The 22,964-nt window shown below is 38.3% G+C and overlaps 3 protein-coding genes and 1 pseudogene across 26 annotated transcripts in view; 3 read left to right on the top strand and 1 right to left on the bottom strand.

Annotated features, from left to right (window-relative positions):
• The window catches only part of LOC127681600 (oocyte zinc finger protein XlCOF6-like), a 1,434,619-nt gene that overhangs the window by 668,317 nt on the left and 743,338 nt on the right, over positions 1 to 22,964 (bottom strand). The gene's annotated exons all lie outside the window — the stretch shown is intronic.
• The window catches only part of LOC127681615 (oocyte zinc finger protein XlCOF6-like), a 988,257-nt gene that overhangs the window by 280,493 nt on the left and 684,800 nt on the right, over positions 1 to 22,964 (top strand). The window lies entirely within an intron of this gene.
• Positions 1 to 22,964, top strand: part of LOC127681617 (oocyte zinc finger protein XlCOF6-like) — a 1,149,846-nt gene that overhangs the window by 534,937 nt on the left and 591,945 nt on the right. The window lies entirely within an intron of this gene.
• Positions 1 to 22,964, top strand: part of LOC127679735 (zinc finger protein 665-like) — a 350,610-nt pseudogene that overhangs the window by 139,329 nt on the left and 188,317 nt on the right.

Genomic DNA, 22,964 nt, shown 5'->3' with positions numbered 1-22,964 from the left:
GTCATATGGGGGAACCAGTGGAGGTTTGATTGAATTAGAAAACTTTCATTATAAATCACTGTTATGTGCCTGTAAATATTAACTTTAACCAAGCAAATTTATACTCTCCATTAATTTGACAGTAAGGTATATGCAGACTTTGATGTAAATACAGCATTCAGCAATGTGTTTTCGCCGGGCAGTGGTGGAGCACGCCTGTAATCCCAGCACTTGGGAGGCAGAGGCAGGCAGATTACTGAGTTCAAGGCCAGCTTGGTTTACAGAGTGAGTTCCAGGACAGCAGGGGCTACACAGGTTAACCCTGTTTCAAAAAAGCAAATAAATAAATAAATAAATAAATAAATAAATAAATAAATAAATAAAATAAAATAAAAAGAAATGTGTTTTCATAGGCTTAGTTATTAATATTACAACTTAATTTTGAATTAAAATTGAAGACAGTATTGCAGCAAGGTATGGTTGAGGAAGATATAGAGTAGATTTTGTTAACCATTACATCCTCACCAAGACATGGACTTTGGGCACATGCTACAGGCAGTTTTATAGGCCATTGTAATTTCCTATGAGAATTTATTATTTTCCTAAGACATGCAACCTGCAGCATTGCAAGAATATACCTGGTACTTGGGCTGTGTTGAGGCTAACTTTTGGCATTTCAATCTGAGGGACTAAGCACTCAGAATTAACTGGTTGGGTCTGGACTGAACCAAGCCAGCAGATGTGGGAAGGCAAATTTAGGATGAGCAGGAGGATAGATGGGCATGCCAAGAGATAAACAGGGGACCAGAAACCACTTACTCAACTAGGTCTTCATTGATACTTTAACAGGCTCTCCAGTTAGCCATTCCTCCTGAATTTCTATATATTCTTCCAAGGTTCAGCACAGCATGCTCTGAGATGCTGATATCAGGCTAAGATATTCTTCTAGGTAGAAAGCATTTCTTACATTCTTCCTGGTTCCTCCTCCATCTTGCTTGGAAAAGAACTCTTTATATGTGTTAAGTGTGTGATTGACTCTCACATCTGATAGGGTAAACTGAAATTCTCAGATAAGAAGAGACATTATCATGATATATTCTCTTTCCTTCATGTTCATCCTTTTTGCCTGGTGATCATCTTTTATTTTTGTCCCATGAAAAGTTCCAGGTTATTTCTGAACACTATTTTCCCATGATCTGGTCTCAATGTGCTCATCCAAATTTGTATAACTATAAATCAATACTAAGAGCCCTGGAGACTAATGGCCAAGGAAACTCTAACAAAGGATCCAGTTATGTTAGAAGGATTGAACAAGTGGTGGGGTGGAGCTCACCTTTCTGTAGAAACAGCACAGGAATTTGGTTTTTCCAGATGCTATTTGAGTAATGATTCTGGAAAATTTCAATGAGAATGATATTAGATGTATGGATGTGAATTTCCCATGGTAGGCAGTGCAGTCAGGAGTCAATTGATGTCAATATTGAATTAGTTTTGAGGCTCTGAATTAGCAAATGCACACAGAAAACAGTTTCTTTTAGGCAGAGAAATCAGCATCAGGGTGTGGCAAAGACAATTTACACATGAAGAAAATATCTGTAGTGGATTCCCTCCTAGAGCCTGTGACCTCCCTGGTGTATTTTAGCCAGATTCTCACTTGGATCTATTTTATTTCCTGAGGGACTGGCGTCAGGTTGAACAAGAAAATTTTCTGTTGCACAAGATAGTCTTTCCACTGTGATACCAGTGGCAATGCATTTCCTGGGAGATTGAGACTGTAGATCACAGGGTGCAAATCTGGGTCTGGCCATGGATAACTCTGCCTCCTGCCCCAGTCTGCAGAGCAGTTTTTGACACTGAATGCTACTATCAGAGAGTCCATCCATGATATTTGTTGACAGAGTGAATGATTTGATCTGAATTGTTTTTCTCCAGAAGATGCACTTGCTTTTGGTGTTACATATTCTGTCCAGTGTAAATGATATTTAGTCCTTGAATTGTGTTCTCACTGATGCATTGTGTTGAATTACTCCTGATTAGAGTGGAACAATTTCTATTGACCTTTTCTGTACTGTTTGTTGAGTCTCTTTTCCTTAGTATTCTGAGGTATATTTCTTCTCCTTCGATTTTAGAAAGCTTTTTTACTGAGCAGTATTAGATTTTCCACAGGGCTGTTAAAATAACTTTCATTCCACTACTGTATTTCTTGTCTGGGAGGCTTATTGCCTCTCTCTATTTACCTTGCCCTAGGTCTAGATGCCTCAAACCTCTAATCAATCTTATCTAGACCTGAAGTGTTTTCAGCCTCTGAAATGTCCTGCTGAATAAGCGTCCCCTTTCTTGTTCTTTTTCAACTTGTGGCTGGTTACTGGCTGGTACAACGTAGCTGTTCTGGCTCAAATTCATCTCCCAGGTGAGATATTCAATATGATTTTTCTCTGAGACAGTGAATTGGTCAACTAAGCCTTAAATTAACTATAGCAATCTTTTTTTTTTAAATCTGCTGGCTCTGCTTTTCTCTTGCTCATTCTTTCTTTTCCTATGCCTAACATGTTCTCTTTTCTTGTTTTCTTTTCTTTTCTTTTTTTCTTTTTCTTTTTCTTTTTTGAGACAGGGTTTCTCTGTGTATCCCTGGCTGTCCTGGAACTCACTCTGAAGACCAGTCAGGCCTTGAACTCAGAAATCTGCCTGCCTCTGCCTCCCAAGTGCTGGGGTTAAATTCGTGAGCCATCACTGCTCGTCCTGAGATAAATTTAATAATCTTGCACTTTCAGGTGCAAGGTCTGGCTCTACATCTACCACAGGTCACCAACCTACTTGCCACATCAAGTCCCTCACTTCTGATAAGAAAAGTGTGTTCTTCTCTTCCATTGAAGGGAAAACCACATGGCTTTTTATTACTGGTTACACTAGAGCTTATCTTTCACCCAAGTAATTTTTCCCTCTACAGATAAGATACAGTTTATGGAAGTTTGTTAGGATGTTAGGGTTGTGTTAATGTAAATTGACACACTGTGAAACAATGTTGTTCAGATATGCAATGTGTGACTACATTGAATGTCTCTATAAACATAAAATATTCAAGTACTGTTGACATAATGAACATTCAGGTAGGTGTATTCCTATTAGTTTGCAGCCAGACTAGTACACATCAAAGAGACAATACAACCTGTGGACCTGATTTCCTCTTTTGGCCTTCATTGTCTCTCCACCAGAATTGAGGTGAATTTCTTAAACATGTTTGGAGGTGTGTCTATGTATTTTCAAGTTTTGATTGCTCTAATGACAGAGAATTAATGGTAGCAGGATCTTGATATTGTCATTTCTATGGCCCATCACCAGCCTTACAATTGTAAACACTTGTCCTTCCACACCTGCTGAGATATTCGAAGGGCTGGCAGCCCTCTATGCCTAAAGGCAAACTACTAATGTTCTGGTGACGTCTCTCACTTGATTGCTTACAAGTAGAAAACCATGTTTTACCCTATATAGAAACACCATTCTCATCATTTGTAACACTGGTGTGTCCTCCAAAAACTCCCACTTTAAACACATCCCTCACACATGTGAATAGAGGTAAAAAGCATTTAACAAGGGTGATTTTAGTAGTTTAGTCAAATCAGATATTGTTTATTCCCAATATATTTGTGACATCATTGACGTATCATATTTTGCAGGAAGTACAAATTATAGATCAAAGGCTTTGTGGTTTGTTCTGAGTGTATTTCATTTTGTGTAACTTGCAAAGAAAGCATCTGCCCATAACAAGGACAAATGGAAGGTCAATGTTCTTGCAGGCAGGCACTAGCCTGACTTCTTCAGTACAATCAGCTGTTTCAATCTTGTCTTCAGCAATATGGACTTGCTGTGAGTTTATGGAAAGCAACACCTTTTGTTGTCAATGGTCTGAATTGTTTGGGTATTTTTATGAAACCACTTGGGTTAACAACTCAGTAGATGTAACCCAGTGGAAAAGACAAGATCACCTGAAACTCTATCTCAATATCAACATTCCGATAATTCATTAGAATCCCCTTCATACACAGATAAGATGGCACTTTTCAGTTTTTATATTACAAGCACCTTACAAAGAATACAGCCATCAGAACTCCAAGGTATCTTGCCTCATGGTGCTTTCCTATGCGTTGTGGGAACCATATGTGTGGCAATGTAACATACAAAAGATCTTAGTTTCTAATGGAGAATTTTCTTGAACCTCACAACCAGAATTAATGCAGCTTGAAGAATTTTAAGATTTAAAACTGTGATCCTACTGTGTACTCATCTTGGTGGTTTAGCATACTTTTCAAAGAACAATGTAAAAACAAATATTATTTTTTCCTATGGATTTATCTTGGTATTATAAGACACTGAACCTTGGTCAGTGGTACTTTGAGATGCATCCTTGTGAGACACTGAGATCAATGCAAAAGCAAGAGTTTTATTTTCCAGAGCGTCTTGACCTTCATTTCGTCCCTCAAGGTGAGGTATAAAGAAGGCCACCCTGACTGACTATTACAAGCAGTTTTAATACTTTTTAGGGGCACAGGTTACAACAGCAAGGTTACTAACGTTCAAATGTATTGGCTAAGCATATTTCCCTTTAATTTTATTCTCTAGCAAGCATGATATACATGCATTTGAACTCTACCTGGGACTTTCCAGAGGGTCCCTGACATTTCCAGAATGTACTGAGAATTTTTTACTCAAGAATGTTCCTGCCGTTGTAGACTGGAACTTGGCCTAGCATTGACTCTGGGCAGGAGGGGGAAGCTGATAGGAGTGGGACTGGAAAACTCCTTAGGGTCTCTCCTTATCAACTTTTAAAACCTAAGCTGATGCATAGCTACCATGGTAATTTATGTACTTTTTCATGCCCAGACCACAGACTGTATTAGTGTCATTTGCTGAAAGCATGAAATACAGAGGCTTAAAGCAACATTCCTAAATGAATATACCATTGTGAGTATTGATTGATAAACAGTGATGTTTATAAATATTTTTTGTCTTGATAGCTTGCAGCCAGTTACCTAATCCTTTTTAAAACCGTGTTAAAGATTTCCATATACTATCCCATTCCTTCTCCATGTGATGGTTTCCTTAAAGTTCCGTAAAAACTGCAAAGCTCTTACTTAAGGCCAGCCAGGAAGATATAAATAGATGACAGACAGATACATACAAAATACACAGATAGATACATACACAGAGACAGAACGCAGACACACAGGGAAAGAGACACAAGACAGCCTTGAGACTTCAGTCATATTTAGATGCTTGCAATAGAAAGAGGATTGAAGTCACAAAGATCATGAAATATAAATTCAACATAGGACCCACACTTAGTTAAATGCCTCTGAAGGAATGATGTTTATTTCTTAACTCAGATATGTTATGAACCACCAACATGTCTAATCTATTTACATATGCAGAATAAATTAGCTTGTGAGGTCCATTTTTTTTCATAAACATAATATGGGAAAGAATAAAACTCACCACAAAGGAAAGCAAGAAGTCCTGCCCTCTGAAAGCTGCCCATGCACTCAGAAATCTGTACTTTAAAGCCCCCAGGTCAGGGTGTCTGTTTCTGAGCTCTCATCTCTACACTGAAATCGAATCTGTTTTAACCTGTCACAATCATCATAACAGTTACTGAACCTCAGAAGTCTCCTGAGAATCGTGGAACTTATTATAATCATGATAAGAGCTGATTTCCTAGCTAGAATCTCTAAAGAAACTTGGGTAATTCTGGTGTGTCCTTTCCAGAGCATATGCAGATGTGCATGTGTGTACATAGAGTATTTAATAGTACAATCAGGAAAACATCTATGAAAACGACTAAACAGTGTAGTCTGTATTGTAGTTCTATTTCTAGTTTTCTTTCTTTTTCTTTTGTTTTTGAGAAAAATGTAGACAGTTTTCTAAAGGAGTTTCTCTATTTTACCTCCCCCTTCAAGCAGTAAATAGTATTGTGCCTTAACCTAACATTTTAATTCATCATTTTTTTTTTCACTGAGAAACCCAGCTCCTCTATCTTTTCTTCAAGTTTGATAATCTGTCTCCCACAGGTTCTCTATGAGATATTATCATTTGGCTTACCGTATTTTATTTCCAGGGTCTCTTCTTTTGGTGTTTGTCACCACCTATTAAACTCAATTTTCATATCCCCTGTTGTCCTCATTTCCTTTAGGCATTTGATATTATTTTCTTTCCAACAAATCATTTCATTCCTGTCCTCTTTCAGTTGAATTACATGGTTTACAAATTTTGATCATGCCTCTGGGTTTTCCATTCCTTATTTTTGATCTCCAGTAGATTGCCCTTCTTAGGAGATACATATATGGTTTGTGGTTTGATTCAAGGACATTTTAGCCTAGTTTTACTTTGTTTGGTTATTTGTCCTGAGCATCAGAATTCAGAGGGATTGCTTAATTGTGTATATTTGTAGCCCAGGTGGCTAGACTGACAATGTGAGAATTTAGGCAGGATGGTTCAAAACCCAGGTGCCATTCTGGTCTAGTCTGGCAGCAAGGTTGTGGGGCAACTGTGAAGCTTATGTCCTGTGCATCCTGACAGCTGCAGTGGTGTGGAATACAGCCTGCAACAGAGATGGGAGAATGGTTCCTGATAGGGAGGGAGAGCACACCTGCATGACTAGATAAGTTGAAGAAAAAGACAAAATAAATAGAAAGGAACAAGCAAGCAAGCAAGCAAGCAAGCAAAAATCCAAACCAACAAAAATTGCTGAGAAAAATTGGGAAACTAATTAATTTAAAGTTCGCTAAGGGCCAGGCAGTGGTGGTGCATGCCTTTAATCCAAGCACTTGGGAGGCAGTTCTGAGTTTGAGGCCAGCCTTGTCTACAGAGTGAGTTCCAGGTCAGCCAGGGATACACAGATAAACCCTGTCTCGAACAAAACAAAAACAACAAAAAAAGTTAACAAAGTAGGTGAGCTTAGAAGAATTACAGGAAACTGCTGAATATTGGGTGGGAACAGAAGGAGTGGCTCTGAGGAACCAGGTGGAAGTGACTGGAAATTTCACCATTCTAGCATTCTCCATGCATCTTGGCTGCCTGTTAGTCAGCAAGACCTGGTGGGAGAGTAGTGCCTAGAAGTTCCAGAACCTGAAAACTTCCTTAAGCTGTGGTTGCTGTGCTCACCTCCTGGGACATTCAGCAGCAGCTGGTCCTGTCACCTGCCAGGTCAGAGGAGCTGCTGGGCTGGGAAAGGGGCAGGAGCAGAGCAGGGGTGTGGAGCTGGTGTCCTCATAACTGGGGAATATTGGCAATAGAAAAAAGTAAGTGATCAGAGCAGTGATGCAAAAGTAAAATGAAATTTAAAGATCAATAGCAAGATAAAGAATATAATTAAAAAATCCCCAAGCTACACCAATTAGAGCTCAAGAATTTGAGCTGTTTAATCAAGAGAAAAAGCAAGGTCATTGTCCAGGGGACAAAAAAGACTGGGATCAAGGTCATTTGAGACCCCACAGTTTGTATCACAAATATTTTTTGTGAATGTTTCTTCTTGTAAAAGGCTGAAGATGGAGCTGTCCTAGAATTAATATGCTTTCACAGAGAGAAATCACTTCACACACAAGTAAAGTGTAAATAAAAAAAATGCTTTACTGACTTCATTCATTCATCTCAGGCCAATTATCACAGTAGTCAGCCTAGCATGAATTTTTCATTCAACGTATGCTGTCCCCTTAAGTCTCTGTTAGGGCCAGGACCCAAGTTATGCTTTGAACAGTTTAAATATGGACTAGAGACTGCAAGTCTAGACATTTAGGAAGATGAAATATTTACATAGTACAGATATTGCTAGATTCATTTCTTACTGACACCATTGCTCTAAAACAGCAGGTTATTCTACCTGACTGATTGAACTCAGCTGTTCATGCTCAAAGTCCTCTTCATGAAGGCATTCAATCTGGCTTCTGTCAGCTTCTCTTCCATTGCTCTGCTTGGCCTCATACTAACTCTAGCAATAAGTTGCAATCTTCTGTATCCTTGTCATTCTCTGGCTTGTTCTGTCTTCACCTGTGTCTAGTTTGTCCTCGCCTCAACCTGTCTATGCAAACTTCTCCTGGGAACTTGTTCCTTTCTCTGCACTGTACTTTATGAAGTAACTTCCCTTTCCTCTGTTTTTTGACAGAGTTGGCCATATCCAATTCTTTAAAATCTCTCTCTGATTCTCACTTTATATGCCACTAAATTAAACATCACTTTCAAGCATGGATGCTTCCTTTTACAAACTAACTTGGCATTCCTTGTATACAAAGGGCAAATCTACAATTTGGGCAGTAGAATTGAAGGCATGTGCTAAGGGCTGAACCACACTAGAACACAATCTCTGCTTTCCTTATATGATCAAATATTCTGCAACAGAACTTTATTTTATTGTCAATACTTTGGGTCCTTAGTGAGTGTCCCCAAGGCCCAGGCCCCAGGCTGTTACTGGCTCTGCTAAGCACATTTCTGGGTTAACAATGAGCTATGACATACTCTAAATGTGAAGGCCCCATATAAAGCCTTGTTTGATCAGGCTAGTTCTCAACAGTAGGGTGATTTTTGTTCTTTGGAAAGAGTTGATAACAGTGTACTTTTGTTCTTGTGGCTGAATATGATTTTCTCAAGAAGAAAATTGAACCATTATGGCACAGCAGGCCTAATGTTGGGTATTGCCCTGTACTGCCCTGCTTGAGCAGCTCTTTAGAGGCCTGGTCTTTGATATGGTGATGGCCTAGTGATTGGATGTAAATCAGGGCTGTCTCATTTGTTGTGTATTGGAGTCAAAATTTGGGACAATTCTGGTGAATAATATGCTTTTCAGCATTGTAATCTCTAGCAGGCCTGATTAGCATACTACTTATCTTTTAGAGGTGCTCCTTCCTCTGCTACTTTCTATTTAGTTTCACTATTATCTAAGTATCTTTAAATCCTTTACATATGTATTGTACTCCTGAATCTCACACTTATTATTTGAGTGTTACCCAAAGCAATAGATACCTTTTACAACCTCCACCAAGTTAACTACAAAGGGATCTTACTCCTAAATGTTAAATGCTAAGAGGAGAACTTGTACAAGATAGCCTGGTGGTGGTGGTGCACATTTTTAATTTCAGCACTTGGGAGGCAGAGGCAGGTGGATTTCTGAGTTTGAGGCCAGCTTGGTCTACAAAGTGAGTTTCAGGACAGCTAGGGCTATACAGAGAAACCCTGTCTCGGAAAAAAAAAAAAAAAAAAAGAACACAAAATAAAATAGAACTTGTAGAAGATAGTAAGAGAAACTAGGGGTCTTGCTCTCTAAATTTTGCCTCCTACCAAGGCATTTTCTACAAAACCACCTGCTCCAAATGCTCTGTGCATATGCAGCCCTGCAGAGCACACCATCAATTCCAGGGAATTACCAGATCTAAAAAAAAAAAAGAGAGAGAGAAACCTCATTGCGGAACACATCTGTCTTCTACTTACCACCTAGACCCAGGGAGGACTATCACCATGTCCAGATCTCAAGCTGCCTGCTCTTCCCTATTGTGGGCAGTGACCCTGCGCTCAACATGTTGGTTGTTTCTTTTGAGCTTTCCTGAGCTCCCCTCACAGCACTCAGTAGGCATTTCTCTTTCTTCCTCCTGAAACTAAGATGGAGTTGTTGTGTATATAATTCCCAAAATTAACTTGTGTGGCTAACAGCCGCAGGAACCAGGTTAGTCCCTGGAATGTTGGGATTTGTAGTTCTGTGGAAATAAGCAGGCCTAATGGGAAAATATCATGACCTAATTAATTTTTTATATAAACCCTTGGAAAGTGTGTCTGGCCCCTTCCAGCTGGAAAATTCTGGAGGCATTTTCCTGATGAAGGTCCATCACTTGTCTGTATTTAATATTTAATAAAGGATTACATTGTTGTGTTGATTTTCTGGCAAAAATCAGGATCAACATATAGAGTCCCAGAGTCACATAACTTTACCCTTAATTTGCTCTTCAATCCAAATGTGGGAGAAATGACTTGAGCTTCCAGTGTCCATGAGAATCAGAAGGACTGAACACTTTTTCCCATCAGGCAGCTGAAGTTGGGTCTTCACAGGAGCAAGTAGTCTCTAATAGAAGCTAAGATAAGCAGTTCCACATAAAGGCTCATAAACATCTGTACTGAGATGTGCTGCCCTCTTCTGTCCATGCACACATACCTGCAGGCAGAACAATGTATACATAAATAATAAATAATTTAAAAAAAACAAAAAAATTTAAAATATTTGAACTGTTTGTCTATGCTCCTGGGCCATGCTGTATATGTGGCAGTGAAAGAAATCTTCATTGGTGTCTGTTGTCTGCCTACACTGTGTGAGTTGTAGAGTGTGCTTTGTTGCAATTGATGTAATTTGACCTTATTTGGGTTCAAAGAAATTTTTTGGATGTGCTGGACTGTGACTATGCACATGCCACAGTTCAAGTATCAATATAAGAGAAAAGTTTGTAGGATTAATATGGGTCTCACAGACACTGAACTGAGGTCACCAGGCTCAGCATCAACCGACTCTAGTCAGAATTATCTGGTAGTCATTTTTTTCTGAAAATGGGATAACTGTTTAGTATTAATATAAACTATCACATTCGACAACATAACAGTATATAATTTTCATTTGCAAATAAGATTTACTATTCAAATTGGTTTTTCAGTCCATCTTGAAATGATAATATTTTTACAATGAGAAAGAAGATAGTATTTTATTGATAGGCTGCCTAAACTTTTTGGAATATCTGAGAATGTTCAGTATGAAATGTCTGTAGGGTACAGAGCTAGAAACCTGACCTTGATCAATATATAAAAATATGTCTAGGGACTAGGGAAATGGCTCAGCAGTTAAGAACACTGAAAGCTCTTCTAGAGGTCATGAGTTCAATTCATAGCAAACACAAGGTGGTTCACAACCATCTCTAATGGGATGCCTTCTTCCAGTGTGTCTGAAGACAGCTATAGTGTCCTCATATACATAAAATAAATAAATAAATCTTTTTAAAAATGTCCAGTGTAGACTGCACGAAATTATCTTCCAATATACATATATTCATCATTGCCTAAATCACTGTAATAATCTCTCTCTCTCTCTCTCTCTCTCTCTCTCTCTCTCTCTCTCTTCTCTCTCTCTCTCTCTCTCTCTCTCTCTCTCTCTCTCTCTCTCTCTCTCACACACACACACACACACACATACACACACCAGAAATGTTTCCATTTAAATTAATTTTATTGCTGTTACAGTATCTCTAGATAATTCCCTTAGAAGTTACTATTTGAAGAAGTAGTGCCAAAAGATAACGAATGTAAAATGAAGAAGCATGGATTTTCAGAAAATACTCACATACCCATAACATTTGAGCTCTATTGTGAGATATGCAGTTGATTGCTCATTATTCTACTTCATTACATCTCTGACACATGAGTTATTTGATGTTTTTTGATATTCTCTTCTATTAAGCATTGTAATATTAACATTGTTAAATATGTTGACAGAACAGGAAATGTTAGGGATTGAACTTCTACCATTGGACATGTACTAAGGAGGCTGACACATGAAAATGAAGATGTAGCCTTGCCGAATGATTGACATCCACATCAGGCCGGATAACAAGTGTCACCTCTAGGGATTTTGTGATAATCTTTAAAACAAAACCAAGAACAACCACACACTACCCTTCACAAACACTCTTACTTGAAAAGTATGAGTATGCACAGTTTTATATTTAGGAAACAATGGACCACATAGATGATCAGGATCCATTCTACACATTGCAGAAAAAAAAAAAAACTACAGATCACCAAATGAAAATGCAAAAGGAAATTACCAGGGTACACAGAAGGAATATAACAATGGCCTAATAAAATTCTGTACATAGATTTACCTCATATACATTAAAGTTTTATATCTACTACAAATATTTCAAAACACAAACTCTTAATAACAATTGGTAATTTCCTTCACTACACTTGAGTGAACATGGTAAATCATATTCTTCCTTCAAAACCATGATGAAAAAGAGAAAAAGTAAGACTTTTTCCCCCTGGAAATGGAAGACAGCTATGATGTTGAAAGTCTTTATCAGAATGTCACATGAATACTGTTTTCTTTTGGGTGAGCTCCTTCCTACATTCCCCTGTGAATTCATTATTTTCTGTTAAGGCATCTAAACGTCTACCTACAGAATTTTTCTTCATCATGAATTTGTTCATGTAACAGAAACCATGCATGTAGGTTTCAAGTCAGAAAGTCGAGTCTTCCTGGTTGGTAGTATCATTTGATAAGATTTAGGAGATTCTGCCCTAGTGGAAGCAGTATATCACTTGGAGTGGACTTGAGGTTTTACATCCATCCACCATGTCTAGGTCCCAGTCTCTGTGGCATTCTTCAGGTTTTGGTGTCATCTCTGAGCTTCCTGTTTTAGCTGTTATATGTGACACTTGTTGGGATGCCACCCTCTTGATGACCACATATCCCTCTCAACACTAAGCCAAATTAAACACTTTTATAAGTTGCCATAGACATTGAGTTTTATCACCACAACAGAAAGAGCTCTGATACACACCCATAAAGTTTCACACTTGGATGAGTTATTTCATGTAATTGAAGTCAGTTGTGAAACCTAAACGGGTTGCCTTTTTCGATTAAATGCCTAGGGCATTTTTCTATATGAGTTTGCAAGTACAAACAAAATCAAGAATGAGATCATAATGTTTGCATGGATTGTTGACACTTATCAGACTCTTAGTCTCAAGAATCAATAATTTTGTGTGACAGGATGTAACTGTGTTACCTAAAGATATTACCAAATCCTTTATAGACATTTATTCCCTTCAGGATGTTTTTTTTTTTCCAGTTCCTTAATACTTCAGGAATATTCAAAAATTTCTAACAGTCTCATTACACATTAAAGTTAGCACTCTTACATAAAGGTACCAGTAAGTGCCATTTTACAGAATTGAATATATTAACACGAGTTCTCTGCAGTATGGCTTTTCTCATGATTTTCAACAACATTTGAAGTCTTTATCACATTGCTTATTTGCAGAATTTCCTTCCATTATGGATGCTGTCATATAGTCTGAGATGTTATTTCTGTAAAAAGCCTTCTTCATATTTGTTACAATAGGCAGTCAAAATCCCAGACATATCATAACAAACTTCAGGTCTCATGTGGGAGGTCTTATTGCCAGAAGCAGCCTCTGAGAGGGGTGAGATGTAAGAAGAGAAGGGGCTGTGGACAGGGGAAGACTTTTTATCCAGTCCATGAGGCATGTGAAGCACATGAAAGGGAAGTGGTGCCATGGTGGGTGCCATGGCAACAGATGCAGGAGCAGTGCTGTTGCCTACAGATGAGGAGTCTCCTCACTGGATGGAGGAGCTGGCTGTAAAGTCACTTCTAGCTGTCTACAGATGCACCTGATGCTAACAACATTGCTCATAATTGTACGATTTCTCTTCAGTAAAATTCTTTCATGACATTTAGATGATAGTGATTTGCAAAGGCTTTTCTGCATTGATTACTTTTATAGGATTTGTCTTCAGTATGAATTCTTTTCTTTTTGCAGACTACAGAGACCAGTTTATTTTTTTTCCATATTGTGTCACAATGCAAATGCAGATACAGTATTGCACGGTTTCTTTTCCTAGGAAATATCAATTTAAATGAGCACCTATTGAACTCAATTTACATATCCCATGTTGTCCTCATTTCCTTTGGACATCTTTGATTATTTTCTTGCTCACGGATCATTTTGTTCCTGTCCTCTTTGAGTTGATTTACATGGTTTTCAAACTTTGATATCTTTGATCATGACTCTGGATTTTCAATTATTTATCTTGGATATCATATACATTGCCCTCCTTGTAGGATACATATATGGTTTGTGGTGTGTACCAAGGACAATTTATTTTAGTTTTATTTTGTTTGGGTATTCGTTCTGAGCATCAGAATTCAGAGGGATTGCTTAATTGTGTGCATTTTTAGCTCAGTGTCTAGACTCACAATGTGAGAAGTTAGGCAGGATTATTTGTTTCTGAAGAGTTCAGAATCCAGGTGCAGTGTCTTCCTACATCCAGTTCTGGTCTAGTCTTGCAGCAAGCTTGTGTGGAAGCTGTGCAGGGTAGGTCCTGGGAAGCTGTGTGGAAGGCAGCCTGCTACAGAAGTGGAAGAGAGAGGTTCCTGATGGCGAGGGTGGGCCTCCTCATGATTAGATGAGTTTAAGAAAAAGACAAAATAAAGACAAAGGAATAATAAGCAAGCAAGCAAGCCAAAACAACAAAAATTGTTATGAAGAATCGGGAAGCTAATTAATTAAAAGTTCTGGAAGTAGGTGGGCTTAGAGTTACAGGAAGCTGCTGAGTATTGGGCGGGTCCAGAAGGAGTGGCTCTGAAGAAGGAGGAGGAAGTGACAGGAAGTTCAGACATTCCAGCATTCTCCCTGCATCTCGGCTGCCTCATGGTCAGCAAGCCATGGTGAGAAACTAGTGTCTAGTATTTGCGGAACCTGAAAACTTCCTTAAGCTGCAGTTGCTCTGCTGGCCTCCTAGGACATTCAGAAGCTCATCCTGTCACCTGCCAGGTCAGAGGGGCTGTTGGACTGGGAAAGGGGCAGGAGCAGAGCAGAGGTGTGGAGCAGGGGTGCATTTTCTGCCGCCATTCTCACAATTGTCTTGTGGGTATCTTACCATTATCAGGAAGTTTGAGATCCTGTGAATTGGGTTTATGGTGATATTTTAATGAATTTTATCATTGCCAGAATATTTTTTTAAAATAACCTCATCGATCCTTGGCCACATCTGGAGTTTGTATACCAGGAGGTATGTCTTTGCAAAAAAAGCTTTAATAAAGCTCCTCTAATTCAAATTCCTTCATGCTTTCTTAACACCCCTGTTCTGCCATTTGCCACTTCATTTCCCTTTCTCTAGGGAATTGAATAGGCATTCCAGGAGAGCTTTGTAGATATTTGTCATGTGGGGGACCAGGGCAGATTTGATTGAATGAGAAAATATTCGTTATAAAGCACTATCATATAGGAGTTAATATTAACATAAACCAAGCAAAGCTATACTCTCTATTAATTTAACACTGGGGTATATGCAGTCTTTGATGTAAATACAGCATTCAGAAATATATCTTTATAGGCTTAGTTATTAATGTTATACCTTAGGTTTGAATGAAAAATGAAGACAGAATTGCACCTAGGTATTGCTGAGGAGAAGGTATGTTGTTGGTTCTGTTAACCCTGAGTGACGCCAGAGAAAAATCCAGTTTCACCGTTCAGGCAAGCTTTATAAAAGTTTGTGTCCTGACCAAGAGATGGAATTTGGTCACATGCTACAGGAGGTTTTGTAGGCCATTGCAGTTTCCAATGAGGCTCTATTATTTTCCAAAGGCATGCAGTCAGCAGCATTGTAAGAAGATAATCTTTGTTGGGGCTGGTGGTGCTTAGAGAGTAATTTTTAGCTTTTCAGTTTATGGGAGGAATCAGTCAGAGTATCTGGTTGGGTACAGACTGGACAAGTTCCTGGAAGGGGGAGGGTCATTGAGGACAAGCCAGGAGGGTGGAGGGCTGGCCAAAAGAGGAAGCAGGAGCCAAGACAAAGCTGAGTCAACAAAGTCTGCATTGAGATGTTAATTGGAACCCCAGCTAGCCATTCCTCCTGAATTTCTTTGAATCCTTCTAAGGATTAGCCCAACATCCTGTGAGAGGATGATATCAGGCCAAGATGTTTTGATACATATAAAACTAAGTATCGATTTAGACAAAATTAGACAGTTCCTATGAAATAATTATGATTGTCATTTACTTAAAAAATGTCTCCTTGGTTCATGAAATGCACTCTGCCAGTGCACATTCATGATTTGTTGAGTTCTGCAATATGGACTTCTTGCAGGTGTGGGAATGTTTAGATCCTGTTCTCATGACCTTTTTTTACAGACCTCTTGTTGGAGAAGTTCAGCCATCTGGATTCAGTGTGTCACAATATGTTTTTTACATTCTTCCTTGCTCTTCTACTGTGTTGCTGTGAAAAAGACTCTGGATTTGTGTTAACTTTGTGACTGACTCTCACATCTCTAGGGTAATCTGAAATCCTCAGATAAAAAGAGACATTATCATGATATATTCTCTTTCCTTCTGTTTTTCCTTTTGCCTGGTATTGGGATCTTTAATTTTTGTGCTAAGAAATGTTCCAGGTTCTTTCTGAATGATATTTTCCTGTTTTCAGGTCTTTATATGCTCAGACAAAACTGCATAACTATAAATCAAAACTAAGAGCCCTGGATGGAAAAGGCCAAGGAGTCTCAAGAATCTAGGTGTGTTAGAAGGATTAAACAAAGGGTGGGTTGGGGCTCACCTGTCAGTAGGAAGAGGACATGAATTTGGTTTTGCTAAATTCAATTTCATTTATGGTGCTGGAAAATTTCACTGAGAATATATTAGAAGTGATGAGGATTTCCCATGATATGCAGTGCAGTCAGTTGATGTCAACATTTGATTAGTTTTGAGTCTCTGAATTAGCACCTGCCCATTGAAAACTAAGTTTCTTTTAGCCAGACTGAAATCAGTATCAGGCAGTGGTATGACAAGGGTCATTTACACAGGAAGCAAATATCAGTAGTGTTTTTTCTCCTAGGGCCTGTGACCTTTCTTATTGGATTTTAGCCAGATTCTCAGTTTAATCTAAGTATTTTCCTAGATGAGGAGCTAGCTGAGCTCATCTAGAACAAGAAAATCTTCTGTTACCCACAGAACATCTTGCCACCATGTTACTAGTGGCCATGCCTTACCTGGCATAATGTGATTGTTGCACACAAGATACAAATCTGGGTATGACCTTTAATAACTCTGCCTCCTGCCCCAGTTTGCATAGCAGTTTTTGACACTATGAACGCTACCACCAGAGAGTCCATCCAATATATTTGTTTAAAGTGTGAATGATCTAAGCTGATATGTTTTTCTCCAGAACATGCATTTGCTTTCTGAATAACATAGTCTGTCCAGTCTAAATAATATTTAGTCTTTCAGTTGTGCTCTTACTAATTCACTGTGTTGAATTCTCCTGATAAGAGTAGAATAATTAATGTTGATCTTTTCTGTACTGTTTTGTTGAGTCTCTTTCCTGTAGTATTCTGAGATATGTTTCTTCTCTTCTTACATTCTAGAAAGCTTTTATACTGAGCAGTGTTAGATTTTCCACAGGACTGTAAAATTAACTTTTATTTTCCTATTGTAATTATTGTCTGGGAGGCTTACTGCCTCTGTCCATTTACCTAAGACTATTCCTGAAAGGCTCTAGTGTCTAAACAATCTTTTTGTTTTTTTTTTTTTTTGTTTTGTTTTGTTTTTTTTTTTAACCTCAGAGAGCAATGTCATTTCTTTTCTTTGTAATTTTAAGATTTTATTTATTTATTATATGTTTATATGTGAGTACACTTATCACTCTTCAGACATACCAGAAGAGGGCATCAAATCTCATTATGGATGGTTGTGAGCCACCATGTGGTTGCTGGGATTTGAACTCAGGAATTTTGGAAGAGCAGTCAGTGCTCTTAACCACTGAGCCATCTCTCCAACCCTGAGTCTAAACAATCTTATCTATACCCAGAGTGTTTTCTGTCTGTGAAATTTCCTGCTAATAAGCTCTCCCTTTTTTGTTCATTCTCAACTCTTAACTGGCTGGTGCTACTCAGCTGTTCCAGCTTAAACTCCTCTCCAGGCTGACTCTTTCAATCTGGTTCTTCCCTGAGACACTGAAATGCTCTGCTTGGCCTTAAATTATCTGTACTAATCTTATATGTACAAATTGTAGTATCTACTAATATGAATCTAATATGTACTAATTCTCTGTACATATTAGTGACAACAGATTGGATTTTATATTGACAATATATTGGTTATAGTGCAATATATTTTGTATATAAGCAGCTTCAATCAAGATTGATCTTCCTCTGCTAAACTAATGTTGATGAAATCCTTAGAATTAATGCTTTTAAAATTTTAAGATAGGAAATCTATAGAAAGTTGTATGTTACAAAATGTAACTGTTACCATTGGAAATTTTACTTGTCATAGGTGGTTAGCTGTTATTTATCAAATTTCAAGAACATAGTCTTGTTTAATAAGGTGAAATATCAATAATTGGTACACAGTCACAATTTACCATTAAAATATGCACTAAGCCTCTTTTTTACTAAGGCTGATTTTAGCAAGGTGCTAACTTAATTAAATGAGAAATATTAACTTCTAAAACTGTAATTTGATTCACATGTTTTCAAATCGAGTTGAGTTGATTTATATTACAATATTTGTGTGCAAAATATGCATGTTTTTCATTTCAAAGTCATGTTTTAAAATCTTATTAAATTTTCAAAAATTTAAAGACTGTTTATCTTATCTAGATGTAAATTTTTATTAAAAAGTTGAATTTATTAAAATGCAAAAAAAATCTGGGCGTTCTCTTTCTGTTGCTCACTGTGTCTTTAACTGTGACTATCATGTTCTCTCTTCAGTCTGACAATATAAAATCTCTCTTAGTACAACTGTTTCCTTCTCCCTCCTGTTGTTCTACTGTCTCTACTGTAATGGTCTGCAGCTAATGAACTCTACTGTATTCCTTTACTATTCTCTTCTACCTGTACTGCCTTTCTCTCCCTTAAGTAGCTTCCCTTTCCTCTTTCATCTCAGGAGAGTTGTGCATATCCTGTTCTGTCAGATCTTTCTGTGGCATTTCACATTTTCTGCTATTCAATTAGACAACACTTTCAAACATGGGTGCCTCTTTCAGCTTAGTAACTGCACTTTTGTTGTTTGGGATTACAGTGAATACTAAGGGCTTGCTTGTATTCCAACCACAGTGATTAAAGTTGTGTGCCTTGGGCTAACCACACCCTAAGTCTGAACAGGATCTATAGTAGTACAATGTAGAACAAGCCAGAAGGTAAACACAAAATTGTGAAGGCAATAAGCAAAGTCCCATGATCACTTCAATGACAGTTGTTTCCAAGGGTATGTAAGGATGACCAAAATAGCTGAGCTTACTATCTTGGTCCAAGCCCAGAAACTTCCCTGACGCTTGCTTCTCTCCTTCTACCATAAGATTAAAATTCCTGCTGTAACCTACCTCCCTGTTATGCCCTAATGTCAGATTCCTGCTTGAAGCCCATATCTTTGGCCAATGTCAAGTTCCTGACAGGCAGCACGGTATCCCAATAAGACTCTCTAAATCTCAAACTTCAATCAGTAAATAATATTGTGCCTTAACCTAACATCATTTTAATTCATCATTTTCTTTGACTGAGGCATCTAGCTTCTCTACCTTTTCTTCAGTTCTGACAATATGTTTCCCACAGGTCCTCTATAAATTATTATTATTCATCTCAGTGCATTTTCTTTCTTTCCAGGGTCTTTTTTGGGGGGGGCGGTGTTTCTAAGTACCTATTGAACTCAATTTTCATATCCTATGTTGTTCTCATTTTCTTCAGGAATCAGCTATTATTTTCTTGTCCACAAATCATTGTTCCTGTCCTCTTGAGTTGAGTTACATGGGTTACAAATGATTTCTTTGATCTGGGTTTTCAATTCTTTATCTTGTATGTCATGTAAATTTCCCAACTTAGAGGATACATATATGGTTTGTGGTTTGAGCCAAGGACATTTTATCTTAGTTTTATTTTGTTTGGGTATTTGTTCTTAGCATCAGAATTCAGAGGGATTGCTTGATTGTGTGCATTTTTAGCCCAGGGGGCCAGACTTACAAAGTGAGAAGTTAGTCAGGATAACTTGTATCTGAAGGGTCCAGAACCTGGGTACTGTGCCCTACTACATCCAGTTCTGGTCTAGTCTGGCAGCAACATTGTCAGGAAGATGTGCACAGGAGGTACTGGGATGTTACGTGGAAGGCAGCATGCAACAGAGCTAGAGGAGTTTTTCCTGATGAGATTAAGAAAAAGACAAAATGAAAACAAAGAAACAATCAATGACGCAAGCAAGCAATGAAAAATCCAAAGTGTCGAAAATTGCTGTGTGAAGCATAGGGAAGCTAAATAACTAAAAGCTCCCAAAGTGGGTGAGCTCAGAAGAATTACAGGAAGCTGCTGAATAAGTGGCAGGTGCAGAAGGAGTGACTCTGAGGAAGGAGGCTGAAGTGACAGGAAGTTCCGCCTTTCCAGAATTCACTAGGCTGCCTCATGGTTGGGAAGTCATTGTTGGAGAAAAGTGCCTAGTATTTGCAGACCCGGAAAACTTCCTTAAGCTGCAGTTGCTGTGCTCGCCTCCTAGGACATTCAGCAGCTGGTCCTGTCACCTGCCAGGTCAGAGGGGCTGTTGGGCTGGGAAAGGGGCAGGAGCAGAGCAGGGCTGTGGAGCAGGGGTGCATTTTCTGTTGTCATTCTCATAATTCTGTTGAGTATATCTTACCATTATCAGCAATTTTGAGATCCTGTGAATTGACTTTATGGTGATGTATGTTTTAATTAATTTTATTGTTGCCAGAATATTTTTCCAAAATAACTTCATGGATCCTGGGCTCTGTTAATTCAAATTCATTCATGTTTCTTAATTTCCCTGTTATTCCATTTGCCATTTCATTTCCCTTTCTCCAGGAAACTGATTAAGCATCCCTAGAGAGATTTTTAGATATTCGTCATATGGGGGACCAGTGCAGATTTGATTGCATTAGAAAATTTTCTTTATAAAGCATGATCATATGGCTATAAATACTGACATTAATCAAACAACATTATATGGTCCATTAATATAACTCTGGGATATATGATGTCTATGACGTAAATACAGCATCGAGAAATGTGTCTTCATAGGCTGTTAATAATGTTACACCATAGGTTTGAATGAAAAATGAAGACTGGATTACAGCAACTTATGGCTAAGATGATATATTGTAGGTTCTGTTAACCTTGAGTGTCACCAGAGACAAAACAATTCCACCATGTGGGCAAACTTTATGGAATATTGCTCCTGACCAAGACATGGACTTTGGTCACATGCTACAGGCAGTTTTATAGGCCACTGTGGTTTCTTATGAGGCTTTATTACTTTCCTAAGACATGCAACCTGCAGCATTGCAAGAAAATACTTGGTTTTTGGGCTGGTAGTAAGGTTAATTTTTGGCCCTCAAGGGAGAAAGCATTGAAAGCTATCTAGTTGGGTCTAGACTGAACCAATCCAACAGATGGGGGAGGGGAACTGAGGAAGAGGAGGAGAGGCAGACCAAGAAATAACCAGGAGCCAAGAAAGTAACTACCCAACTATGTCTTCATTGATATGGTAACAGGCACCCCAGTTAATCATTCCTCCTGAATTTCTTTGATTCCATCCAAGGTTCAGCACACCATTCTCTAAGAGGATGATATCAGGCCAACATATTTTTATAAGTAAAAAATGCACTATGAATTAATACAAAATTAGACAGCACCTTTGGTATAATTATGATTGCTCACTTTCTTAAGAAAAGTGTCTCATTGGTTCATGACAAGCACTCTGCCCATGCACATTCATGGTTTGTTGAGTTTTGCTATACAGACTTCTTGCAGGTGTGGGAATGCTTAGACCACTGCACTCAGGTTTTTTGTTTGTTTGTTTGTTTCTTTGTTTGTTTTTCTTTTTTTTTTTAGATCTCTTGTTGGGAAAGTTCAGCAGTCTGGATTTTGTGGATCACAATATTTTTCTTATATTCTTTTTACTGCTCCTCAGTGTTCTGGGAAAAGGACTCTGTCTGTGTGTTTACTGTGTGACTGACTCTCACAACACATAGGGAAGCTGAATCCTAAGGTAAAAAATAGACATTTTTAAGACATCTTTTCTTTCCTTCATGTTTACCCTTTTGCCTGGTATTGACATCTTTCATTTTTGTCCCATAAAATGTTTCAGGTTATTTCTGAACAGTATTTTCCCATTTTTTAGTTCTCTGTATGCTCAGCCAAGTCTGCATGACTATAAATCAAAACTAAGAGCCCTGGATGGTAAAGGCCAAGGAGACTCTATCAAAGGATCCACGTGTTTTAGAAGGATTGAACAAGGGGTGTGGTGGGGCTCACCTCTCAGTAGAAAGAGGACATGGACTTGTTTTTTCCAGATTCTATTTCATTAATGATTCTGGAAAATATCAATGAGAATAATATGAGATGTGATGATATGGGCTTCCCATGGTAGGCAGTGCAGTCAGCAGTGAGTTGACATCAATATTTGGTTAGTATCATGGCTCTGAATTATCAGGTGTGCATTGAAACAAAGACTGAAATCAGCATCAGGACATGGGTGTGACAAGGTCCATTTACACAGGAAGCAAATATCAGTAGTGGCTTCACTTTTAGGGCCTGTGATCTTCCTTATTTGATATTAGCCAGATTCTCAGTTAATCTATGTATTTATTTTTCCTGTGGAGGTGAGCTCATCTAGAACAAGGAAATCTGATGTTACCCACAAAGAGTCTTGCCACCATGATACTAGTGGCCATGCCTTGCCTGGAAGATTGAGATTGTAGCACACAGGATGCGTATCTGGGTATGACCATGGATAAATGTGTCCCCTGCCTCAGTTTGCATATTAGTTTTGACACTATGAATGCTAGCAATAGAGAGTCCATCATGATATTTGTTGCAGAGTGAATGATCTGAGTTGAGTTGTTTTTCTCCAGAAGATGCACATGCTTTCTGAATCACATATTCTGTCCAGTCAAAATGATCTTTAGTCCTTGGATTGTGTTCTAATGATGCAGTGAGTTAAATTAGTTCTTATTAGACTGGAATAATTACTGTTGACCTTTTCTGTAATGTTCAGTTTAATTTCAAGACCCTATCCTTAGTATTCTGAGGTAACTTTCTTCTCTTTTACATTCTAGAAAGCTTTTATACTGAGCAGTGTTAGATTTTCCACAGGAATGTAAAAGTAAATTTTTATTATCCTATGGTAATTATTGGAGGCTGTTGCCTCTGTCCATTTACCTAGGCTTG

Source organism: Apodemus sylvaticus, chromosome 3 (genome assembly GCF_947179515.1).
Source record: "Apodemus sylvaticus chromosome 3, mApoSyl1.1, whole genome shotgun sequence".
Classification (NCBI taxonomy): Eukaryota; Metazoa; Chordata; class Mammalia; order Rodentia; family Muridae; genus Apodemus; species Apodemus sylvaticus.
This window is presented reverse-complemented; position numbering and strand designations above follow the sequence as displayed.